This window comes from Nycticebus coucang, chromosome 12 (assembly GCF_027406575.1).
Source record: "Nycticebus coucang isolate mNycCou1 chromosome 12, mNycCou1.pri, whole genome shotgun sequence".
NCBI classification, from domain to species: Eukaryota; Metazoa; Chordata; class Mammalia; order Primates; family Lorisidae; genus Nycticebus; species Nycticebus coucang.
In genome coordinates, this window is record NC_069791.1 from 5,531,328 (window position 1) to 5,545,896 (window position 14,569).

Genomic DNA, 14,569 nt, shown 5'->3' on the forward strand with positions numbered 1-14,569 from the left:
TGTTAAGTTACAACTTGATAATATCTGTTGTTCTGCAAATTTGATAGTTTAGAGATGGGCTTTTATCTTCAAAGGAACAATAATAATTTGAAAGTTTTGTTAAAAATATTTCCAATTTGCTTTTTATTTTTATTAAAGTATAATCGACATGCAGATTTTGTACATTTCAGTTATACATTTTGATGACTTTGTATATGTATGCACACCCATGATACTATCACCATTATCATGGCACAAAACATATCTGTTGGGGCTAAGAATTTTCAGGTGTTCTTTTGTGTGTTTGTGGCGGGGGAGGGTTTAATAATATTTAACATGCAATCTATCCTCTTAACTTCTTTTAAAGCACACAATTCCATATTGGTTTTTTTTTTTTTTTTTCCTTTTTTTTTCTTTTATTGTTGGGGATTCATTGAGGGTACAATAAGCCAGGTTACACTGATTGCAATTGTTAGGTAAAGTCCCTCTTGCAATCATATCTTGCCCCCATAAAGTGTGACACACACTAAGGCCCCACCCCCCTCCCTCCATCCCTCTTTCTGCTTCCCCCCCCATAACCTTAATTGTCATTAATTGTCCTCATATTAAGATTGAGTACATAGGATTCATGTTTCTCCATTCTTGTGATGCTTTACTAAGAATAATGTCTTCCACTTCCATCCAGGTTAATACGAAGGATGTAAAGTCTCCATTTTTTTTAATGGCTGAATAGTATTCCATGGTATACATATACCACAGCTTGTTAATCCATTCCTGGGTTGGTGGGCATTTAGGCTGTTTCCACATTTTGGCGATTGTAAATTGAGCTGCAATAAACAGTCTAGTACAAGTGTCCTTATGATAAAAGGATTTTTTTCCTTCTGGGTAGATGCCCAGTAATGGGATTGCAGGATCGAATGGGAGGTCTAGGTTGAGTGCTTTGAGGTTTCTCCATACTTCCTTCCAGAAAGGTTGTACTAGTTTGCAGTCCCACCAGCAGTGTAAAAGTGTTCCCTTCTCTCCACATCCACGCCAGCATCTGCAGTTTTGAGATTTTGAGATGTGGGCCATTCTCACTGGGGTTAGATGATATCTCAGGGATGTTTTGATTTGCATTTCTCTAATATATAGAGATGATGAACATTTTTTCATGTGTTTGTTAGCCATTCGTCTGTCGTCTTTAGAGAAAGTTCTATTCATGTCTCTTGCCCATTGATATAAGGGATTGTTGGCTTTTTTCATGTGGATTAATTTGAGTTCTCTATAGATCCTGGTTATCAAGCTTTTGTCTGATTGAAAATATGCAAATATCCTTTCCCATTGTGTGGGTTGTCTCTTTGCTTTGGTTATTGTCTCCTTAGCTGTACAGAAGCTTTTCAGTTTAATGAAGTCCCATTTGTTTATTTTTGTTGTTGTTGCAATTGCCATGGCAATCTTCTTCATGAAGTCTTCCCCCAGGCCAATATCTTCCAGTGTTTTTCCTATGCTTTCTTTGAGGGTTTTTATTGTTTCATGCCTTAAATTTCAGTCCTTTATCCATCTTGAATCAATTTTTGTGAGTGGGGAAAGGTGTGTGTCCAGTCTAGGAATATACCTAACGAAGGAGGTGAAGGACCTCTATAAAGAAAACTATGAACTCCTCAGAAAGGAAATAGCAGAGGATATTAACAAATGGAAGAACATACCATGCTCATGGATGGGAAGAATCAACATTGTTAAAATGTCTATACTTCCCAAAGCTATCTACCTATTCAATGCCATTCCTATCAAAGTACCTACATCGTACTTTCAAGATTTGGAAAAAATGATTCTGCGTTTTGTATGGAACAGGAAAAAAACCCGTATAGCTAAGGCAGTTCTTAGTAACAAAAATAAAGCTGGGGGCATCAGCATACCAGATTTTAGTCTGTACTACAAAGCCATAGTGGTCAAGACAGCATGGTACTGGCACAAAAACAGAGACATAGACACTTGGAATCGAATTGAACACCAAGAAATGAAACTAACATCTTACAACCACCTAATCTTCAATAAACCAAACAAGAACTTACCTTGGGGGAAAGACTCCCTATTCAATAAATGGTGTTGGGAGAATTGTATGTCTACATGTAAAAGACTGAAACAATTCCATATTGTTAAGCAATTATGATATACAGTAGATCTCTAGAATTTACTCATCTTCCATACCTGAAACTTCATGCCCATTGAGCAAAAACTCCCTCACTTTCTCCTTCCCCTAGCTTTCAGCTACTCCATTCTAGTCTCTGCTTCTGTGAGTTTGGCTAGTTAAATAACTCATGTCATACACACACACACACACACACACACATGGACTCACGAGGCTCAGGACATACCTGTCTCTTTGTAAGGGCTTATTTCATTTAACCTCTTACGTTACTAGGAGATGTTATGGTCCTCCGGATTCATCCATGTTGTTGCAAATGGTAGAATTTTCTTCTTTTTAAGGAAGAATACTGTTCCATTTTTCGTATATGGAGCACTTGAGTTATTTCCATATCTGGACAATTGTGAATAATGCTGCGATGAATATAAGACTACAGATACCTGTCTGAGATAGTGGTTTCAATTCTTTTGTAGATACATCCAGAAATGGGATGTCTGGATGAAATGGGGAGTTCTAGTCTTAATTATTTGAGGAATCTGCATATTTTTTTTATAGTGGTCACACAATTATACATTCCTACCAACAATTCACAAATGTTCCCTTTTCTTTATATCCTGGCAGCATTTAACCCTTGTCTTTGATAATAGCTGGCATAACAGGTGCAAGATGAGATCTCATTGTGGGTTTGAACTGCCTTTCCTTGATGGTTAGTGAGGTTGAGAACATTTTCACATGCCCTTGGCCATTTGTGTATCTACTAAGGAGAAATGTCCAGTCAAGTTCTTCAACCATTTTAAAATCATTTTTTAAATTATTTTTATTTTTTTTGACATAGAGTTGTAGGAAGTTCTTGTATATTTTTTATACTAACCCTTTATTAGACATATCAACATTTTTCTTTTTTTTTTTTTTTACCATTCCGTACGTGGCCTTTTCCCTGTGTTGACCATTTGTTTTGCTGTGCGAAAGCTTTTTAAGTTGATATATTGTTTATCTACATTTTTATTTTTAGTTTTATTGCCAGTGCTTTTGCTGTCAATTCCAAGAAATTAGTGCCAAGATCAAGTCAATATTTTCTAGTGTGTTTTCTCTGAGGAACTTTAAGCATTTCATGTTTAAGTCTTTAATCCATTTTTAGTTGATTTTTATCTATAGTGTAAGACAGAGGTTTATTTGTCCTCTTTGCTGAAATTAACATTTTGAATAGGAGACATTAAATATCCATCATTTTTTAAAATTTATTTATTATTAAATCATAGCTTCATACATTTATGCAATCATGGGGCACCATACACTGGTTTTATAGACTGTTTGACACATTTTCATCACACTGGTTAACATAGCCTTCCTGGCATTTTCTTAGTTATTGTGTTAAGACATTTACATTCTACATTTACTAAGTTTCACATATACCCTTGTAAGATGCACCATAGCTGTGGTCCCACCAATTAATATCCATCATTTTTATTTGAATTCTCAGGAAAAGGTATTAATCACTTAACGATACCATAAAATGTTATATAGACCCCTGATGCTTGCTGTAACACAGTTATTAGGGGTCTATTAGAAAGAAAGTTGACTTATTTTCCTTTAATAAACATTTTCTATAATCACAGTGTGAAACAATGTCTAAACACCAATAATGAAGAGTTGTTAAAGGAACATGACCCAAGGATGACATTTTAACTATGAACAAATGAACTAGATACTGATTATGTTCCTTGGGGAGTCTTTAAAATATGATTAAAGACCAATACAGAGTGTGAGACAGAAAACAACATAATTACAAAAAGATAAAATGAAAAGAAGTTGAAGGCTGGTGATCCGTGGCTCAGAAGTCAGCTAATCTTTCTCCGTATCTCTCAGAGAACACGTAGTGATTTTTCTTATTATTTTTCTAAAATAAAACTTTAATTTAGAATAGTTTTATATTTACAGAAAATTTGTGAAGTCAGCACAGTACTACAGGGTTTCCATGCCCGCACCAGTTTTCCTGATAATCAGTACGGAATATTTGACACAGTTAATGAGCTAATATCGATGCATTAGTAGTAAGTAAAGTTCATAGTTTATTCCGGTCTCCTTAGCGTTTACTTGATACCCTTTTTATCTTTGGTATCCCAGTCAGGATACCATTACACAGTTGGTCGTTTCCTCAGACTCCTCCTGGCCCCCACAGTTTCTCAGACCTCGTTTGTTTTTGATGACCTTGACAGTACCACGCAGTAGTAGACATTTATTTTGTATGATGTCTCTCAGAATTCTCTGATATTTTTCTCATGATTAAACTAGGATTATGTTTGGGGAAGGAAGATAATAAAGTGCCATTTTCAGCACATGATATAGAAACAGCACATTATCAACACGACTATTGATGGTGACTTTGGTCACCTGAGTGAGACAGTGTTTTTCTTCTCCCTTAACTGTGATGCTCCCTGCTCCCCCCCAGTACCGTTATATTCTCTGGAAGGGAGTCACCCTGTACCGGCTGCACTGAAGGAATGAAGATTTCCGCTCCTCCCGCTTGAGAACACAGCACCATCATCCCTCTGCAAGTGAGATTTGTGTGTTCTCCCCATTTCTTCACTGGGTCAGTAAATGTAGCCCCACATGACTTTATTTGTTGCTTATTTGTTCCACGTTCAGCCTGTGGGACCCTTTCAATCATTTCCACAGATTTTTGGTGCATCATTCCTTTTTTTTTCTTCTGAAAATGTCCTTACTTTATAGATTTTAAATGTGCTCTAAGCTTATCTTTTATATTTCTTACCCCAGACAGTCCTAAAATAAGATATTTCTCCAAAGATCCTTGGTTCCTTTTATTGGAAAATAATACCCCAGATGTCACTCCAACTGTAAACCATGTGACTAAGAAGATTTTTAACTTTTCAGCTATTCTGACACCGCAGCAGGCACTGTGTGAACCTGGCCACCCCAAAACCTCAGGAATAAAGAAATTATGCTGTTTTAAGCCACTAAGGCTTTGATAATATCGATAGCAGTAGAAAATGAAAAAATGATAGCCCTTGGTGACTTATTTTTATCCTCACTATTATTATTGATGTACCTGTACAGTGTAGAAAATATTAGCATTTTACAAAAGATTATAAGCAATCATCTTAATGTTGATTCCTTTCTAGTTTATACTTTGTGAATAATGCTGCGATGAATGTAAGACTACAGATACCTGTCTGAGATAGTGGTTTCAATTCTTTTGTAGATACATCAAAGTCTATATTGACTTTGATAGAAGCCACCACATAGCATGTTACAAATATTTCCTACAAGCCAAAATATATCAACTCTAATAACAAGTATTGAAAAATCTCCTATAGGCTTAGAAAAAAAGTTCAGTGACTCTGGTAATACCCTGTTTCCCTGAAAATAAGACATCCTCCGAAAATAAGACCTACTTACAGGAAAGATAAAGACGTCCCCTGAAAATAAGACCTAGCGCATCTTTGGGAGCTATTTTCTGGGAAACTGTGTAACATATATTCCCCAGTTGAACTAAATGTTTGTTACGGAATGGTATTTGACTTATGTAAAGATGCAAACATTTAAGGAATGAGATTCTCATTTTGCTTAATACATGTATCTTTTGAGACATACAAATTAGACTCTAGATCTCATGCTCTTGATTAATATCATTTATGGACACAGCTGTGTCGACTCATATTATCCGTGAGTGCAGCTGTATTACAGAGTGGTGATGACAGGCAGACTGCCTTGACCTGCCATTCTTGGTGTGAATCTTGGCTCTACTCCAACTTGTTGACTGAGTGACATCAAAGTGCTGACTTCTCTTGTCTTACCTTTCTCTTGTATGGAGTGATCATAGAGTATTTCCTGTTATGCATGGTTGTTATGAAGGCAAACACGTTATAGAGTATTTCCTGTTATGCGTGGATGTTAGGAGGGCAAAGGACGTTAAATGTGAGTCAACTACTTATAGCACTAAATACAGAATATGTGCTATGTATTTGTTATTATTGCAATATTAATATTCTACATAATTTTAAATTATAACTTATGTTTACCTATTCTGATGATTATATGAGCATTCCAGATCAAATGCTGAAATTGATTCACTTAAAAATCCAATTAGTCCATTAGAATATTGACATATAAAACCTTCTCAAATATAGAAAAATTAATTCAAGGCCTCTAAGCAATAATACTAATTTCCCAGAGTTTTAAAATAAAACATAAATAATTTGATTAACCATCTATTATATAAATAACTCAGAATTATTTTTAATTATTATATTTAGAAATAGATTTTTGATTGAAAAACATATTTTTAGCTTAGTATATATTACTTAATGTGATTTAAAACGGAATAATTTTAACAAAGTTTAATATGTTAACATATCCATGTTGAGTAGGTTAAATTTAAAATTCTAATGTCACTCTGCTTGACCTTCAAATACACCTTCCCTATGAGTTATTTAGATCATCCTTAACAAGTATATGGCATCCCCCCACACTACTGAAATAAAAGTACATTACAATATATTGTAAGATTATATATGATTGTGTGTATACTGACAAATGTTTAATAGTAAAATTACAGTTATACGTGTAATTGGCATATTTCTATAACAATGAAAGAATCACTTGGTTGCACATTGGGTCAAAGTCCATTTATCTAAAACTACAAATATGAACTTGTACATCTGGAAAACTATTTAACATCCTCCTTGTAGAAGAGTTTGTCTGAACAACTGGCTTTTAAAATTCAGAAGAAAATCCCTTGAATTTCAGTGTCCCTCTCGGGGTTTTTTCTTTTCATACATACAGGAAAAATATTAGGAAACAACTGGAAATAGTGGAAAACAGAAACCAAAGACAAAAAAAAAAGAAAAAGAAAAAAACAAAACCTCAAAATAAACCTTTGTCCCCTGCCCCTGCAGAGAAGGTAGGTGATTAGGAACAGGGACTAGAAAGAGAAGCAGGATGGGCAGAGCTGACAAACCTTTAAACAAAGCATAGTCAGCTGGATGGCACTCAAGATGGTGCACTGCTAGCTAAACCCACGCAGGCCCCTGCACCACAGAGGTTAGGGATCTGAGCCGTCACCTGTGTCCACGCAGGTCCCTGGCACCATAGAGATTAGGGATCTGAGCCGCCACCCGGGGCCACGCAAGTCCTTGGCACCATAGAGGTTAGGGATCTGAGCTGCCACCTGGGTCCACGCAGGTCCCTGGCACCATAGAGGTTAGGGATCTGAGCCACCACCATGCCCACACAGGTCCCTGGCACCATAGAGGTTAGGGATCTGAGCTGCCATTTGAGACAAAATCAGACATTTTAGCTTTGTGTTTTAAACCATACTGGTTTCACTTTGCAGGGAGAAAAAAGCTCTTCCGAACTCTATCAGAGGAAATGACCAGTGTCATTGGATATACTTATGTATTTATTTTCAAATATCTGACAAAAGATGTCAGCTGGGGGCTGGGAGGAAGAAAAAGAAAACAGGAATTCCCTATTGTCTAGAATCAGGTGTCCTCAAACTTTTTAAACAGGAGGCCAATTCACTGTCCCTCAGACCGTTGGAGGGCTGGACTATAGTTTAAAAATAAAAACAAAAAACTATGAACAAATTTCTATTCACACTGCACATATCTTATTTTGAAGTGAAAAAAACAAAACGGGAACAAATACAATCACACCGCCTCATGTGGCCCGCAGACCGCCGTTTGAGGACCCCTGGACCGTTGTGTTGAAATCTAGGCACATTGCCAGTCATATATTGTCCCTTTTTTATTCTTTAACATTACTCAAATGTCATGAATGTGAAAGGATAACCACAGCATTTATTTACACTGACCATTTTTTTAAACTTCAAGTTCTTAAAGAAGAATGTAGTGATTTTTTTAATTTCTAACTCAGACTCAACAGACACTTTCAAGTATCTGCTACAAAGATAGCAAAGTATGGTGAGGCGGATAATGTAGGGATACAGCGGACTAGAACAGACACTGCCTTGGCCCAGACTGTGTGTAGATTATAAAGGTAAAGGAAATAAATCATAACACAGAAGTGAGTGAATATAATAAAATACAGGTGTCACAGCCGCCTAAATGATCACGCAAGACACGATTGACAGTACAGGCTGCAGAGGTGAGGCTGACCACAGGTGCAGGACAGCCCCGAGCACTTCTCACAGAGTCCTTTTGTTGAGAAGATACATAATAGGCGGAAAGATTACTAAGCAAAGACATGCAGGGGCTGTGTGCTCAGGGAAATGACCTCATAGATGCCAAGAGAGTATGTACTCAAGGAAATGATTTTCAAGGGTGGTAAGGGAATGATCTCTGAAATACTACATGCAATTTTTCTCCACTAATCCTTTAAGGAACTGCCATAAAATGCTTAATGTTTAAAATAGCCTTACTACTATAGGACTGAACTTGGCTCCTCCAGGATTACTGAGTTACTTGGTGGCTTGCCTTCCAAGTCACAACAGATTTCCAGGCTTGCCGGGAGACTGTCTTGTTCTCAGTAATTCCTCAGGTGAGTTATGACATTGGTGGCTGCTGTAGTAAATCTGATGTTTAATCCTCTGTATACAGGGAAGGAGAGGGCGCTAACTCTGCAGTCCTGACATAGTCCAGAGCCATCCCCATGAGTCATTAACCATCATGTAGGGTTACTGTTGAGATAAAGTTTGATAATACAAGTGAAATGTTTAAAATTATTCCTGGCATAATGAAAGGTTAATAAACATCCATTTATTAGCATTTCTATTAGTCAAACTCAGAAGTATTTATAAAGATGGAGGTATGAGGGGTGGTAGATTGGTTAGAAGGGGAAACAGACAGTGTCACACTTGGTTTGCATAGCGTCTCAGGAAGGAGCAGGGCATATGTATTTTTTGTTTCCAAAATTGCCACCGTGGCCTGCGTTGTTGCACCTGCTATTCCTTAGTGCCATCTGTTACTGAGCCAGGCTGGAAACGCCCTGGCGGCCTGGTACCTCTGCGCTGAATCCAGCGGGTCCTTTCTAACATCTGTGGACTGGGCGCTCTCAGAACACGTCTCCGGGATACCGTCCCCCCTTCTCAGTGAACTGACTCAACATTTCACATCAAAGGGCGTCAGGAAGACCTGCAGTTATGGGTGGCAGTTGGAGTAGCCTGGCACCCCCTACGGCCGAGTTTCTGTCCCCGTTACAATGACGCCTGTGCTGGCTTGGGGGGGTTGGAATGTCCAGCAGAGTCGATGAGAAAGCAGGGAAATGTCTAGTTAGAGCAGCAGCTTAGAGGCAAGATTGTAAATGAAACTAGAAAGTGATTGATAAAGTCCCCTGCAGACACCCTGCGGCTGCAGGCACCTCAACCTGAAGGCCGGGACTCTCCTTTGTCCCCCCTACCCCCCAGTATTCTGTGCTTTGTAGCTCAGGACCCCCTGTCCTTCGGTCTGACAACTTACTATTAAATAACTACCTACTTAATTGAAGCTTGAAGCTGTTATCTTTTTGTGAGGATGTGAGAACTCATCCTCCAGTTTTCTGAATGAATGCAGCCCTGGGTCCTGGGCGGGCACCTCTTAGCCTCGCGAGGGGCTGGCAGTGTCCTCTCTGTTGGGTCAGAAGGTCGCATGTGACTGTCTCTGCCCTTCTGTCCCTTCGTGGGGCAGTGGGGCCAGGTTCCTGCTGGGGGAGGAACTGCCCTATCGCAGCTCCGTTCCGGTGCCCAGGTTGCTACATCTGGTGATGCCAGATTTGGCCAGGCAGCTAATAAGGGTGTTGTGGTCAGAATATCACAGCAAAAATTTACAAATTACCACAGCTTAGAGCCAACATTGCAATTAGAAATAAAATTTGAAAATGTCCTATTTTTATAAAAGTATAACTTGATTTTATTATTTCAATGTCCATGTAAGCAGAAATATCTTCATTTTCTCTTTTTGTTTTTAAAGACTAAAACCTGAGAGACAGAGCGTTTCTGTCTAGAAAGGCCAGAGGGTAAACGTGTATTACACACTAGATCAGTAATTAAAATTAAGGAAGGCGCCCACCGGGTTTCATCTCAGCCATAAACAGAGACCAGTGCTGGAGTTCCACCAAAATCCTACATCTCCTGTCTACTTGGAAAGGCTTATTCTGAGGAAATGACACAATCGTGTTTTTAAAAGAGAAAAATGATAGCTAAGCAGGGTAGTTCCAATTATGGAAATGAGCCAATTAAATCTTATCTTATTAGGGCCCAATCATGTTTGTTATCTAAAGACTAATCATAGTAATGAGACTGTTAAAACATAAATTATCACAATATACTCTTTGATGATTTAATTGAATTATTATTTTATGATTTAATGGAATGCTCAGCAGTGAACTATAAAATTATATTGCTATGTACTACAAAAAGAAAACCTCCAACTTCGTACCAAAGCATCTGTGTGGAAGAGAACAATTCAACTCAATCTGTTTTGAATGTTGCATATAATTCCTTTTATCATCAAAATTCTAAATGAATTTTCCATGTTTATAGTCATGAATGATTAAACATGGTGAATGGGAGGGATTTTGTTCCTTCGATTAAATTACAGATATGGAGAAAATGTCATTGTAAGAAATTAATTGGAAAAGTTACATCTTCTTACACATGCACATGGAAAATTACAAAAATTAACACAGCTCAAAATACTGGTTTGTATTTGTAGTGTTAAGATTTTGCCTAAATAAGATTTTCTGAAATGTTGAAAATGGGGAAACCAGGAGTGAGTAGGGTAGATGGAAACCATCTGAGTTTTCGTCACAACTTTTCTATAAATATATGCTATGCTTTTTTTTTTTTTTTTTTTTGAGATAGAGTCTCACTTTGTTGCCCTCAGTAGAGTGCCATGGCATCATAGCTCGCAGCAAACTCAAACTCTTGGACTTACGTGATTCTTTGGCCTCAGCTTCCCAAGCAGCTGGGACTACAGGTGCCCACCACAGTGCCTGGGTATGTTTTTTAGAGATAGGATCTCACTCTGGCATAGAGCTGGTCTCGAACTGGTGAGCTTAGGAGATCTGCCCACCTCAGCCTCCCAGAGTGCTGGAATTACAGGTATGAAATATATACTATCCTAAAAAGAATTCTTTAAAATATAAAATTGAGTCCTGACTATATAATTCTATGTTTAAAATAGTTGAAAATCTTTACATAAAAAAATCAAGATTTAGAAGCTGTCAGTTGCTCAGTAAATATCATTGACTTTTCTTATCCTTAGTCAAGGTTGTATATACTTCAGTCTATATATCTAGTAGGAATGTGTTCCTGAATGATTTCTCCATAGACTTAGTTCAAATTTTGGCAGAGATTATAAAATTTCAGCTGAGAATATCTGAAGGAACTTGAAGTCTGCAGGTTATTACCCGCCTTTGTTGAAATATTTAACTTTCCACGAGCCTAGTAGGATGGTGAGTGATCCCCTTTCTATTCTCTTGAGGAAGGATGCATTAATTGTTTTTGGTATTCAAATTCATTATCTTCTATGAACACCTCATAAGCAGTTAATTGATATTAATAAGGAAATTAAATTGTTATATGGCAATTAGTATTAAGGCATAATTTTATAGGTAGCATCACTGTCGCATGACATTGATTGCTTATATCATTTAAAAACAAAAGTATAGAGCAGCATTTTCATCTCCTAAACCAAGACCCCCACCCCCCATGGTGTTTATCTCATCCTGGAAAGGAAATGATCAGTAGACATCTGGGCCCGGGAGCCATGCCCAGGAAGTTACAGAAAGGAGCCGGCACCATCAGTCAGCTTTCCTCACACCTTGCCTTCTCAGAGGTTTGAGAATCTGTGTTCTTTACCTCAAAATAAATTGTATTTAAAATAATTCAGAGACTTGGAAGAAGAGTCTGCCTTATCCTAAAAAACCTTTATGATTAGATAGCCTGCTCATCAGGAATTGATAAAATTAGTTTTATGTGTGAGTCTTTTACCAGGCTAGACTGTGGCCCACACATAGGAAGAGATTATGTTTTGAGTTTCTTGTGATGCCCAGACACCAAATAATTAAGATCTTTTAAAGAATCACCACACAGTAGGAATCACTTTTTAAATTAGCCTAGTGTTTTAAAATGATGCTTCTGTTTGGAGAGTCTATCTCTGTATTGGGATCGCTCTTCCTATAAAGTTCCTGAACTTGTTAACTGCCTAGATTAGAATCAGTCTGCTCTTCCTACCTGGGTTTGCTTCTATTTGAGTGCCATTTGACTACTTAAAAAGTTATGGCTAAATCTTTCATTATCATTGCCTCAACTAATCCCACTGGCTACACTGTTTGCCGGAACTGGCTCAAATGCATAATGGCTTCATGAGAAAATAGTGTTGTAAGCAGTCATGATCTGTCATGGAACCAACTCATCACAGATAGCTCAAAATATCAATGGAATGTTTGGGAAGGATGTGTCTATGGAATGCACAGTACACGCTTGGTGTGAGAAGTCACATTTGATGATTTAATCTTGGAAAGAGCCACGTGGGCCGGCTGAGACCGATGAAGAAAATGGTGATCTGAGAGCTGCTATGGAAGCAAATCCACCTCAGCTAGGCATGAATTTGCAGTCAGCTTGAACATCACTATTCCAACAGGATGGAACCATCTGGAGCAAACCAACAGCGGTATAAAGAAGCTGGGTAGACAAGCTCCCCACGGATTCAACCAGCAGTGGAAGAGAAAGCATCTGGAAGCTTCCTGTCCTTTGCTGTCATGACGTACAAGTGAACCATTTCTACAATTGCAAGCCTTGGGTACAATGGTTCCATAAAGATGAAGCAGCAGAAAACAATAAAAAACTGAATATTCATTAAAAAGTCTAATGGTGTCTGTTTGGTGGTCCAGTGCTGGTGTCGTCCCCTCCAGCATTGTGAAAGCTGGTTGGTCACAGCAGACATCTACTACAGTCTCCTGGATGACGTGACAAGGGAGCTGGTGATGAAGCCACCATCATTGGTCAGTAGACACAGGCCAGTCCTCCTGCAAGACAACAGGTCACACACACAACGCTGCTCAAACTGCACAAGCCAGACTTGGAAACTCTGTGTATCCACCGCATTCACCAGACCTCGCATCACTGACCACCACTTCTTCCAGGCTTCTGACCACTTCTTGCAAGGAAAAATATTAAATTCTCAGCAAGCTGTGCAAAATGCCTTCCACGATTTCATGGTACTGGCTCTCCGGGCATCTTTGCTGCTGCTGTAAGCAAGCTACCATTAAAATGGCAAAACTGTGCCTGTAGTTTAGGTGCACGCTTTGATTAATTGTACTGCTTCTTGTCATAGTTTGATAGAGATATACTGAGCTAAACTTTTGATTCAAAATCAGACATTTCATATTGGATGACCTGCATCTGTGTGTGTGTCTATATCTATCTATACATATATATAGTTATACACACATATGTGGATAGATGTACATATCTATGTGTATATATATATAGAGAGAGAGAAGGAGATATTAAGAGGAAGAGAGAGAAAGAAAGATAAATATAGAGATAGAGAGATTAGAGACACAGAAAAAGATGAGAAAAGATTTATTGAAGCATAGTTCTTGAGGATGAGAAGTCCCATCGCAGGCCGTCTTCAAGTTGGGAAGCTGATAGCTTATCTAAGTCCCAGTTTGAAAGCCTCAGAGCCAGGGAAGCCAACGATGTCACTCTCAACCTAAAAACCTTGGGGACAGCTGGGACAAACCTCACAGTCCCGAGGCTGGAGAATCTGTAGTTCTGATGTCCAAAATCAGGAGAAGAAGGGTGTTCTAGATCCATACAGAGAAAGTGCTTGCCTTTTCTCTTTCTTTAGGTTCTATCGGCAGCCTCATCTGAGGAGACGGTGTGTGTCCACACTGGGAGAGAACAGACCTGCCCTCCTCAGTCCGCTGGTCCAAATGTCGGCATCTTCCAGAAACATCCTCCCAGACATGCATGGAAATAATACTAGAGCTCGGGCCAGTTGACGCCTTAAATTGACCATCAGATATTTAAGACAAAATAATGATTAAAGTATGAGTGTTTTAAGATCAGAAGCTTATTACAAAAGAAGTCATTATTTGAAGGGAGAAGAAACTTGCCATTTTTTCTCAAATGATGTGTAAACACTTTCTAAAAATTATATCTGCTCACAAACCAAATGTATCAGAATATTTGTATAAATTACCAATCCAGTTTCTTATGAGAACAGAGAGGTTATTCTTATTATTTCCTGTAACAAATGCCATATGTTCTTTTTTATAGGCTGCCTTTAAGGTTTTTCCCGCTGTCACCGAGTATCAGCAGTTTAATTACACGGGTCATGTGTTCTGCAATTATTTTTGTATTCTGCTTGATCTTTGGGCTTAAGCTTTTCTTAAAAATAATTTTTAACCATTAATTATTCGTATTTCTTATGCTCCAGTCTTCTATTTACTTATTCTGTACTTTGATTACATGAACATTAGACTTCTTGATATTGTACA